We start from the raw sequence: 12,614 nt of genomic DNA on the forward strand, positions 1-12,614 counted from the left end.
GGACAGATTGGGTAAAAGGTTATATTTGAAAATTTGCTCTCTCTTTAAATGATTGCCATCACAGTGATAGAAGTGGTGACTGAGTGAGAGTTTAGTTATATAAAGACATTTCCATGTTGTACATTTAAATCAAACCGCCAGTTGTGTGCTGTACACTGTAGCTATCTACTGATATGCTACCTGACCCAGCGGGAATATTTCTTCACATTTTATGTTAATACTGCTTCTGGATTAGCTAAACATGTTTTGCGTTTCGAAGAATTTATGTATATGCAGAACTGAACAAAGCAAACTCCAAAAGTACACAAAAATTTTAAAATTAATAGTAAATCCCACTTTGAAATAAGTATAGAATTTCAATACTCCTTAGAGTACAGAAGCACTTAAAACAAAATAAGTAGGGAAATAATTAGTATAAATATTAGTCGTATCATGCTCTTCACTTTTTAAAATGGTTTTACATAATTATTTTACATTATTTTTACAATAACTTCGGGAAGTACACTTGACTGATTTTGCTAGTTTACTCATTTTACAAGTGTGGTAATTAAGGCTAAATGATATAAATGACAAGCCTAACGTCACACAGCAAAGATGGACACAAATATATATGTTCTTAAATCAAACTTCAGTGCTCTCACTGCGACATAAAATTGGCATTTCTATGAACCAAAATAAAACTGGACATTAAATACACAATAGTATTAATAATTTAGAATAAATAAGAATAATTAGTATAATAAATATCATTACTCCAAGGCCAGAAAATTGAAACATGAACATTAATCTTTTGAAAAGACTAACTTCAAAATGGACTTGAACCATTTTAATCCTGTGGATTAAGCACGAAACTTTACAAAACAGTAAAGAATGATCACAGCCTTTTTATTTTTTTATAGATTGGAGAAAAGATGCAATCATGTTCCTTTGACCTTTGGAGGAAGGAGAGAAAAAAACGCATTTTTCCCATGGCTAGCAAAACTGCTGAAAATGGATGAGTCGCCAATTTTGATAAGATCCATGACTGGTATCATAATTTGCAGTGATTCATCTTTGATTTTTTTTTTTTTTCTTTCCAAAATAGGTTCTGAATAAAAACCGAAGCCTTGCCTTAGGAAGAAGATAACAACTGGCATTTTTATCTCTCGTGTGTGTGTGTGTGTGTGTGTGTGTGTGTGTGTATGTGTGTGTGTGTGTGTGTGTGTGTGTGTGTGTGTGACAGAGAGAGAGAGAGAGAGAGAGAGAGAGAGAGAGAGAGAGAGAGAGAGAGAGAGAGAGAGAGATTGAGAAATGGGACTTATGATAGATTTAGAACGCATTTGATTCTAGCACAGTAAGTGATCTTCAAGATAATCTGGTCCACCCCTCACTGCTCTTCCTCCAGATTCTAGGATTGCAGAAAATGAGGACTCAAGGAGCACCCTTCAATTAGTTCATGGTAAATCTAGGACCAAAATCCAATTCCTGTTCTGCTACATTAATTGTCCTTGCGATGCAATAGTCCTTCTTCCTGGTTTATTTTTTTTAAATAAGAAAAAGTAGAAGCTGTTTCCATTGTGTGATGGGTCTTTCTTATTGCTAAATAAATGTTAGTCATACTTCTAACTGGTAGGTAATTTGGCATTATGGTTTATAGATACATGTATCATTCCCAGACACTATAAATTGTTCCACATCATGATGCTTTATTCTCTCTTTATCTTGTGCCCGCGTTTCTTAGTAAAGCTAAAATTAACATCCTTATGTGAACCTAGAATCCTCAAGTATTTAATTCTATAGCACATAAATTTAAAGCTATACTTTAAAGGGCTCCCTCTTTATCAAAATAATAACTAAAAATAAGTTCTGAATTCTTGAGAATTTAAAAAAATAAATCCCAAAGATTAGAATGAGAAAAACAATAGTAGTATGTTGTTTTTCTTGATACTTTTTGGAAATAATTTAGCCAGAGATCTAGAGAAATCTGACTACTGGTAATCTTTGCTATGGCAAAATTTCTCAAATAAACTTTTCTGTTGAGATTTCAAGTTACCTGCTTCAATTGCATTTTTGAGCAGAATATTATGTTTTCATCATGTTTGGGGATTTTGTTTTACATAGTGGCAAATTTTAATCAATGCTGAGGAATCATAGACATTCCAGATCTGTGTGTGCTCACGTCACTTATTTGCTCTCTGCCTACCACCTCTGCTCTTCATAATAAGAAAAGATAAACGGAAATAAGAAAATTAACAGTGAAAAGATTATTTTTTCCCTTTTGATTTGGTTTGTGATTTTTTTGGAATGAAAGTTTTTTGTCATCATCTATCTTGCCTTTCTAGAAATTTCTTTCAACACCAAGAACTCTTCTGATGTCCAAATGTCAACAATGGCAGGAATACTACTAATTACTTCTATGTAATTTTGCAACAAAGCAATTCTCAAACTCCAGATTTCTAAAGTTTTGGATCCATGTTTGGAACTATTAATATTTATTGACTCACTCAATTTTATTGACTCATTCAAGTTCTAAAATTCTTTCTATTCTGGCTCATGTGGAGAAGAATAGGAAACTTCTCTTGTCAGTGTTTATTCATAACTACCATATGTGGTGCTAAATTATAAGAAATTGAGCTGAGTAAGGGCAGTATATATTAATTTTCTGCTTAAAATCTCTTCATTTTTGGATATCAGTGTTACCTTTACTTTTGGTGAGGGGCTGACAAGGTGATGAAATACAAAAGCAGAGAAAATGGAGATTGGGGAGTGGAATGCTTTTTAGCCAAAACACCAAACACCATAAGAGAAAGTTGCAATCATGAAATATAGGTTCATAAATGAAATTCAGGAGGTTTGTGGTGATTTGTTCACAGTCATGATCTGTAGCCAGCCATGGTCTTCAGCACTTCTAGAAATATATCTTTCTAAAATGATAACATGAAAAGTATATCATTTATACTACAAAGCCCAGGGAGCCAGTGGGAGGCAGAAATTGTATAACGGATGATGATAGTAAAACACCCATATTGGACTTCCTGGCCTGCCCAGAATTGGACCAAAGGTAGGTCCTCAATCTCTGAGTTGATGGAAATAGCAGTGTTTGAGTCAGGGTCTGGCAAGAAACAAATAGAACACTCAAAGAGGCTGACTGAGAAGCGTTTAATACAGGAGCTCTTTACTCCAATAAGGGCAAGGTTAAAAGAAACCAATGAGGGGTAGACTGCCCAAGAGCTAGCAATACCAGGGAGCCACCCTTAGACCTTAAGGGACAAGTGGAAGAAGTGGTTAGTGAAACCCAGGGAGAACAACTGTAGCTGTGGAAGAGGTCTACATGAGAGGAACTGTGGCTTTTCAAAGAGGATGCAACAAAATTGTGGTGACTCAACAAGGATGGAGCCAAGGGACTCCAACCTCCTCTTCTCCTGTCTCCCAATGATGTCTCCTATTGGTCAAACTCAACTGGAAGCCAGAGGACAACGGCACCAGTTGATGCAGTCTGCATAGGCCAGCCCTCTAGGACACAGAATAGGATCTGTGGTTCTCAGGGGAGCAAGAGTATGTCCAGACTAGCTCAAGACTGCTCTGAAGGAGGTGGTGAGTTCCAGTAAGGCAAAGTGCATTAACACCTCAGATCCTTTAAAGCTCCAAGCAATGGCAGGCAGTAGGCTTGCATTTCTTATAATGTAACTGAAGGGAATGGATCAATTCATCTTTAAAGCCTTCAGTGACTCCTTTGCAGGTAAGATTTATGTACGCTAAGGATAGTATTGGGTGGACAGACTTGCTTTATAGAAGAGTAGTCCTTAAATTTTTAGAATTACATATTCTATGTATTTCTCTCCTACAGATCCTGGATCTTATAATGACAAAGACCAAAAAAAGCTCATTTATGCAAGAACATTTCCATATTCACCAATATGCTGCTTATGCTGCTTTATACTGATCATGAATTAATGGTAAATATTAAATAAAAATACAGTACTGTTGAGAGTCCATTTTACTGGTGTGCCTTAAAAACACAAACAAAACTAATAAATTAATAGTTACAAATTGTTATAATGCTGCTGAGTAATTTTTACTGCTCTGATACTAAAACTTAAAGATGTTAGTTAAACATATAAGTTGTATTATTGGCAATGGATTTTTATTGCTAGACTAAAATTTAACAAACAAAAATAGTAACTACATGATACACGGACTATAGTCATTAAGGTGGATTTCACATAAAAAAAGTGATGTAATGACTTCTAAAAATACTCTTATTCCAATATTAAAATACTTTTGATAGATTCACCCAACATTTACAGTAATAATTACCTTTTACTCATAACAATGAAATGAAATTTAAATTATTAGATTTCTTGGTTAACATTAATATTTACTCCCATATGCCCAAATGAATTTGTTGCTGCTGGAAGATAGAAGTCACATGTCCCTAAGTTAATGAGAAATATATATCTGTTTTATCAACTAAAATATGTACTAGAGGACCCAGTTCGGAACAATCATTAATACATGGATGATTAAATCAGTGCTGTGATAATACCTCAAATAACCTTATATATACTAAGACTGGAATGTTGTACCTCTTATCTTTCAGGTTATATTGTAGAATTTTCTGAGGAGTCATTTGAGATTCTGTAAGATATTAAAGTTTGTCATTTGCAAAGAGTAACCATATTCCTGGCTCCGTTTTTAGAAACATCCAGCCCTGTTTAAGGAGAAAGCAAGGTAAGCATAAGTTTGGGATACTGCAAAGAGTTTCCATTTTTCTATGAGCTTATCATAGGTCAAGTAACGAAGCCTGATTAAAGATGGTCAGTGAAATAACGATTATGGCTGTGCTGGTGGAAGATAGGACGTCGGTGACATTAGAAGGGAGGACAAATTGTAGAAGAGCAGAAACTCAAAGGATTGTCTCAGGCAAGTAGAGGAAGAGCCATTTCAAAGGTACACATGGGTTGGAAAGAAAGGCAGTCATTGGGAAAGACACTGAGTGTCTGTCTGTTTTCTGCTGGTCTGCTAATTCTTTGCAGTGGGGCTCAGAAGATTTTTAGGTTATCATGGAAACTGAGGAAGAGGAATTTTTCATGATTCTTCTTAAAAACAAACAACAAACAGAACCAAAACTATGTTATATTGACGCCATTTCCCTAAATTAAACCCCTATTCCTGTCCCACAGGCTGGGGAGTGAAAGTAGAAGTTGCCCTTTGCCTAATTCTCATTTTCTCCTTCCATTTGCTTAATGAATTCCTACTTATTCTTATCCCTCTCCTCAAACTTTTTTTTTTTTTCCTGTTTTCCTTGATTCCTGAAGAGGCCACTACCTGTAATACATTCTCTTAGTATCTCACTCTATTTAGCACCTATCACATGCAATTATTTATTTCCTTCTTTCTTATCATTTTACTTGGTATCTGGAAGGAGCAGAGAGATAAACACTGTGATGGTTAATTTTAACTGTCAACTTGGCTAGGCCATGGTACCCAGATAGGTTCTCAAACTTGTCTGAGTGTTTCTGTGAAGGTATTTTTAGGTGGGATTAACATTTAAATCAGTACACTTTAAGTAAAGAAGATTACTTTCCACAACATGTGTGGGTCTCATCCAATCAGTTGAAGGCCTTAAGAAAACAGACAGACCTCTCCCAAAGAACAAGGAATCCTATCAGCAAACTGCCTTTGGACTTAGTGGCAACATTGATTTTTCCCTGCATGTCTGGTCTGCCAGCCTGCAGATTCTCTCTCTATATATATCTATACCTATATCATCTATATTTATATCTATCTATCTATCTATCTATCTATCTATCTATCTATCTATCTATCTATCATCTACCTACCTATCATCTACCTACTTTTCATTCTGTTTCTCTAGAGAACTCTAATACAAACATATATGTTCATCCAGGTTTAACAGAAAGTCACAGTTTAGCATGATAAAGACATCAATTCTCCCTCTATTATATTTTTATATAGTCATATATCCTTTATTTTTACATAAAAGGTATCACATTTAATGTTTTGTGCTTTTATTAACCTAAAAATATACCTCAGCATAGAGTGATTTTTCTTTCTTTTTTGTGACTGCCTTGTACTCTATTGTATGGATGTCTCCTAATGATGGAAATTTGGGCTTTTTATAATCTTTTGTTATTATAAAAATTTCTGCAAGGAATGACATTATACATAAATAAGTTAGTTTTCTGCCAGCTTAACTTAAGAATAGATTTTAGAAGTGTAATACAGGTTTGGAGAAGATAATGCGTATGTAATTTTTCTTGTTATTAACAAAATTCCCTCCATTGGCCTTTTACCACTTTATATTTCCATCAGTAAGGTAAGAAACTGCCTGTGTCCACAAAGTTTTGTCAGCAGAGTAATTGTCAAACTTTGTTTTTTGTGTCTGGGAGGTAAAAATTAGAACCTCATGTACTTTTATTTTTATTTCTTTGCTTAGGTGTAAGGTTGAGTATCTTTTCACATGTTAAAGAAAGTATTTTTATGTCTTAATCTGTGAGTTGTCTGTTTATGACTTCCTCATTTATCTGTTAGTTTTTTTATCCTGTCCTCCAGATTTTAGGAGTCCTTTGTATATTAGAGATATTCATCCTCTGTGATATAGATTTTTGAGTAGTTTTTGTTTTCCATATTTGCCAGTGTTGCCTTTAATTTTTTTTTATGTAATAGCATTTATCTATCTTTAGTTGCTTTTAGATATTGAGTCATAAGAAGAATTCCCCATGCCCAAATTATAAAGTTCTCTTCCAATTTTGATACAGTTTCAATGTTTACATTTAGTACTCTGATCTTAAGGTATGAGGTATACATCTAATTTCATATTTCCTTGTTTTCAAATTGACTATCCAGTTAACCCAACACTGTTTACTAAAAATTCCATCTTTCCTATACTTATTTATGTTGCTGTTTTTATAAAATATTTCATTTCCATAATTATTTATGCCCATTTTTCGTTGGTCTCTCTTTCTTCTTATGCAACAACATTTACTATACTATTTTAACCATAGAAGGTTTTTAATATTTTACTTTTAAGTTTTAATATTTGGTAGGGCTAGTAGCCCTATCTTGCTCCTTTATTGCGTCAAAGAAATACCCGTCTTATTTTAGTGAGTGTTTTATCAAGATCGACTGTTGACTTTTGTCTAATGCCTTTTTACATGTATAAAGATGATTTTCCCCTTAATTCTATTAGTGTGATATTATCTTATAGATTTCATACAACAATCCTTGTATTCTTAGATGATTCTGACTTGGTCATAATGTATTTTTATTTTTTAAAAAAATTGTTTATTAGGAAATAACTTCACACTCTTTTTGTATTATTGTAAGAAAAATGTAAAAAAACCATAAAACTATAAAAAAACTTAATTCAACTTCTGTGATTATTAAGATGTGGCACATTTATTGTATCATTCTCTCTGTCTCTCTCCCATTCTATACACGTGTACACACACATACACACACACACAAACACACACATACACACACACAAAGTCCTATATATCTACACATACCCAACCACACATACACACACATATAAATTTTTTTCTGAACCATATTAGGGTGGTACAGCATATTCCATTATGTTTAAATACTCCGTTGTGTATTTCTCAAGAACATTGTCATACATAATTGTTTGCTATTATCAAATTCAGAAAAAAATTACATTAATACAATACTATTGTCAAATTTTTCATTGAACACTTGGTTCTATTTGCCAGTGAAGCAATCTGGGCCTATGATATTCTTTGTAGGAAGACTTTTATTTAAATTACTAATTATATCTCTTTACTTGTTATTGATTTGCAGATTTTCTATTTTTTCTTGAATCAATATTAGTAGTTTCTGTCTTTTGAGGAATTTGTCATTTCCTCTAGATTATCTAATTTGTTAGCATATAATTGTTTATAGCATATCTTTATGATCCTTTTCATTTTTGTGTGGTCAGTAATGATGCCCCTTTTTCATTCCTGCTTTTAGTAATTTTAATCATCTCTCTTTTTCTCTTGGACAGTTTAGCTAAAGGTTTGTTAATTTTGTTGATCTTTTCAAAGAACAAATTGTTTATTTCATTGATTTTCTCTATTGCTTTACAAGTATCTATTTCATTAATTTTTGCTCTAATCTTTCATATTTTCTTTCTTCTGCTTGCTTTAGGTTTAGTTTGCTTTGCGTTTTTCTAGTGTCTTAAAATGGAAGATTATCTTAATGACTTAAATTTTCTTTTTAATATATTGTTTTTAGCAATCCATTTCCCTCTATGTATTGCAAAGTCACATTCCATAAGTTTTGGTATATCGTATCTTATTTTTCATTCGTCTCCAAGTACTTTCTAATTTCTCTTGTGATTTTTCTCCTGATTCATTTTTTTTAGAAGTTTGTGTTTCATTTCCACATATTTATGAATTTCCCAAATTTATTTCTGTTATTCAATTCATTTCTGTTATTCATTTCATTGTGGTTGGGGAACATATTTGATGATTTCAATCATTTTAAATTTATTGAGGCTTGTTTTATGGACTAGCATATGGTCTATTCTGGGGAATGTGCACTTGAGAAAATGTAAATTCTGCTGTTATTGGGTCGAGTATTCTATAGATATTTGTTATGTATTTGGTTTATAGTTTTTGAAGACTTCTATTTTCTTGTTGATTTTCTGCCTATCTGATTTATCCACTATGAAAAATGGATATTGAAGTCTGCAGCTATTATTAATTGTCTATTTCTCCTTTTAATTCTGTCAGTTTTTGCTTCAAGTATTTTAGGGCTCTGTTTTTATGTGTCTATATGTTTATAATTGTTATATCTTCCTGATGAATTGACTCTTCTATGATTATAAAATGCCCTTCCTTATTTATAACAATTTGTATATTAAAGTTTGTTTTGTCTATTTATTAGTATAGCCACTCAGTTTTTTTTTTTTTTCTGGTTGCTGTTTGCGTGATATCCTTTGTCAGTTGATATTCAAAAGTGAGATTGATCTAAAAATTTTCTTTTATTAGGAAATCCTCATCACTTTTACTATCAATGTTACATTTGCTTTGTATAAAAATAGACTTTTCTTTTTTCATGTTTTAAAAAATATATCAATTTTGAATAAATTTTTAAACAATCATGAAAATTAGATTATGGACTTGAACATTAAATGATTCCAGAGAAATATAATTAATTTTATGTTCTTATGGTTACATAAGAAAATGTTTTAATTTTTAGAGATGCATATTGCACTATACAGGAAAAGAATGACACAATGTCTGGATTTACCTTAATATACTTCAGCAAAAAAAAAAAAAATCTCAAATTTTGATATTTATTAAGTCCAGGTGATAGCTACATGGGAGTTTATTGTATTTTTTCTTTCTTTCTTCCTTCCTTTCTTCCTTCCTTCTTTCCTTTCTTTCTTTCTTTCATTTTTTTTTGTATTTACTTTTTAAAAATAATATAAGATATAGAGACCTAAGTTCCAACACAGATTTACTTTATTTGAATTTGCAAGTATTAAGCCCCGGAATCTGTGTTTTTTAAAAGCCTCCCAAGAAATTAAGAAAATTGTTTAAACTCACAAGAACAAAGAGAGGGGAGGGAGACATTATCAGTTAAGAATTTTAATAAAAATTCTGGAAATGGGAAGAAGACGGAGGTCTGAAAATTGATAAGGTAGAGTAGGGGAAGGAACAGGCTAGAGTTTTTGCAAAGAGGGATACAGAAAAGAGGAGAGATGATGTGCACTACAAACTTAGGTGCACCAGTATAGTGACAGAGAAGAGTGAATTGTGGGACTAAAAAAAGAAGGAAATTGGATGAAAGTCTGTATTTGGAAGAGCTGACCTCACCTACCTCCCCCTAGAGCAAGCAGAACCCAGGGAGCCAGATGTCTACCTCCAGCTAGAATATTGAAGCTTTTGTCTCTTTAGAAATTCAATGATCCCAGATAAAGGACATCTGCATTTGAATCATTTGAGTGACTGCTCTGTCTATTCATTCCCAAAAGTGTACAAGTTACTTCAAGAGGAACTTATCTTTAGGAGAACTCAAACTGACTTTCCTGAAACAATAAAGAACTAAAAATTATAGGTATGTCCAACTTACAAAGAGCTGTTAGATTTGCTCCCATTGTGCTGTCTATCCACACAAATGTTATCTTTTCCAGGAAGTTTACCTAGAACCCTACAATCCCCACCAGCTTTTTTGAGATATAATTGACACATAATATTGTGTAAATTTAGGGTGTATAATGTGTGATTTGCTGCTTGTATGTATATCACAAAATGTTTACCACAATAAGGTTAGTTAACATATCCTTTACTTCACATAGTTACTATTTTGTTGTTATTGTTGTTATGGTAAGAACATAAAAGCTGGACTCACATAACAACTTTCAAATATGAAATAGTGTTGTTAACTGTAGTTATCATGCTGTATGTTAGGTTCCCAGAATTTGATCATTTTATAACTGAAAGTTTACACCCTTTCACCAGCATCTCCCCATTTCCTCCATCCTACCACTCCCTGGCAACCATGATTCCACTCTCTGTTTTTGAGTTTGATGTTTTTAGAATTCACATAGAAGTGAGCTTCTGTGTGCTTTGACCCAACATCCCAATACCTGATGAACAAGTCTCAGAAGCAGGGCTGCTCCAGTTCCAGTCCTGTCTGTACTACTCACTAGACTGCTTACCCAGACTCCTTTGCATTTAAACACGACCAATGAAATGTGAATAGAAGTAGCATGTCCTGTTCCGAGACCTCCTGTGTGTGGTCTTTCCCCCATTCAACTGGTCGGAATAGAATCAACCACCACCGTGATTTTAGTAGCCTCAAAATGAAGGGCACGTGAGTCCCCAGGGTTAGTGCTTAGAAGAATGTAGTCTGTCCATTGGTAATACCTAGCTTAGTCTTTCTTTAGATGAGTGAGAAATAAACTGCATGAAGCCACTGAGATGTGGGAGCTTATTCTCTCAGAGAAGCCAACTTTGCTCTAACTAATACATCATTCTTTCCTGCTTTCTTATCTATCTTAGCGAATAAAAACACAAGTCCAGTTGCACCAAAAGAAGTGCAAGGAAAAGCCATGGCTTCGCTTTTACTCTTTGTTCCCTTGTAGATAAGCAACTGACTATTCTACGCACTGCAGGGGAAAGCAGTGGAATGTTTCAAAAGACCACAGAATGCTCATTTCCAATAAGCAATGGATAATAACAATAACAGTAATGCCATTAATGGCAATAATAATAAACATTAATCTCTCTTTAGCAAACCCTGAATGGTGTTCAGTGGCCCACGGGCCATTATGAGTCGGGTGTGACTAGGCCCTGCTGTGGGCCTTTTCTAAGGCAAAGAGGGGGACACAAACCTCTGAGTCGGGCACACAATAGAACATAACCTCCTTCTCTCTGTGGCTTTTTCACAAGAAGCCAGTGGAGATCTGTCAGGGCAAAGCTTTCTACAGAGCCTCCTAGATTGAGAGTGCCTGGTGCAACCGCTTTTACTGAAGAGCACCAAGCAGGCATAATGAAGTCAGTAATTTCTCCTGCCTGCAGCCTTGAATTAGGCTGCATGGTAGAGCTTTTTAGGCTGATGAAAAAAAAAAAATACCGCAGAACTTTAGAAAAACGGTTACGCCTTATTAAATTATTTGAAATCTCTAGAGTTGCATCTCTTTTATGGTTCCTAAATGGCATACCTGTTAACTTAGAGTGTTCAAATTTCTCTAAAATATTATTGTATTTAAGACGTAGTGCCATCCCCAAACTGCACAAGAATTACAGAGTATCAGGGAAAAAGAGAGAGAGACTCACCATTTCCCGGCTTAAAAACCTTTACCACAATTAGTAGTTAGTAGCTTTCAGAAGCATTTGCTGGATAAGTAGCCACGGTCAAATCACATAATTTTGCCTCCATCCCCTCCTTCACGCTTTCCTTTTATTCCAGGGTTTTGAGTGCTGGTCTAAGAGCTATAATTTCATCTTTAGGCATATTTCTTCAGGCATTCTTAATGAGGCATTTGATTTGTCCAGTCCTGCCTTCCTGAATTCAGCCTTTTAGGGATTTGGGGTTGGAAGGGTGTGGGAAAAAGGGAGCATAGAATACCATCATGCTGCTCAGAAAATACAGTCTAAAGATTTGGAGAGATTGTGAATTATCTTTCTCCCCTTAGGCAGGGCTATAGCTAAAAGTATTCTAGACAGATGATTTTCCATTCTCAAATATTTATTGCATGCCTATTGTGTGCTGTGCATATTCTAGGCATGAGATAAAAAAATGAACTTATTTTTTAACAGCTTTTAAAATGCAGGGATATTAGTAGTTAGGAACTTCTTTTTATGAACTTGATCTAAGAGTAACTAAATATTTTACTTTTATTACTTAGCAACTTTGGACATGAAAACAAGAAAGAAGGATAAATAGTCTATAAAAAACTGGAGTTTTGCCTATCCTGTTCTGAAAGCCTTAAATATGTGTTCAATAAATATTTTCCCTGTAACTAAAAGACTTAGGGGGAAGAAAGTCATTTGGCTAATTCTCTGAAAACTGAAATAAAACAGGTATGCTGAAATAAATGAAATATTTCCAGAAATGTTAAATAATTCCATACCGGGAGAATGAATTTTTGT

This window comes from Rhinolophus hipposideros, assembly GCF_964194185.1.
Source record: "Rhinolophus hipposideros genome assembly, chromosome: 14".
Lineage (NCBI taxonomy): Eukaryota > Metazoa > Chordata > Mammalia > Chiroptera > Rhinolophidae > Rhinolophus > Rhinolophus hipposideros.